A 223-nucleotide genomic window follows, 5' to 3' on the forward strand; every position below is an offset into this window, starting at 1 on the left:
AACAAGTATTTGTGAAATAAGGTCTACTACGCACTAAGTTAACAAGGACAGTTGTTGTTTGGGGGGAGGAAGGGAGGGGAGGGGGGAATTCGAAAAAGAAAATGTGACACTTTCAATTCGAAGCTTCCCCTCTTTTAAAGTGAATCAGCGCGCGAATTAAAATTGCTACAAGTTCAGACAAAGTGGATCCGAATTTTTGCGTCAATCTAATTATCAGCTTCCT

This window comes from Penaeus monodon, chromosome 25, assembly GCF_015228065.2.
Source record: "Penaeus monodon isolate SGIC_2016 chromosome 25, NSTDA_Pmon_1, whole genome shotgun sequence".
NCBI classification, from domain to species: Eukaryota; Metazoa; Arthropoda; class Malacostraca; order Decapoda; family Penaeidae; genus Penaeus; species Penaeus monodon.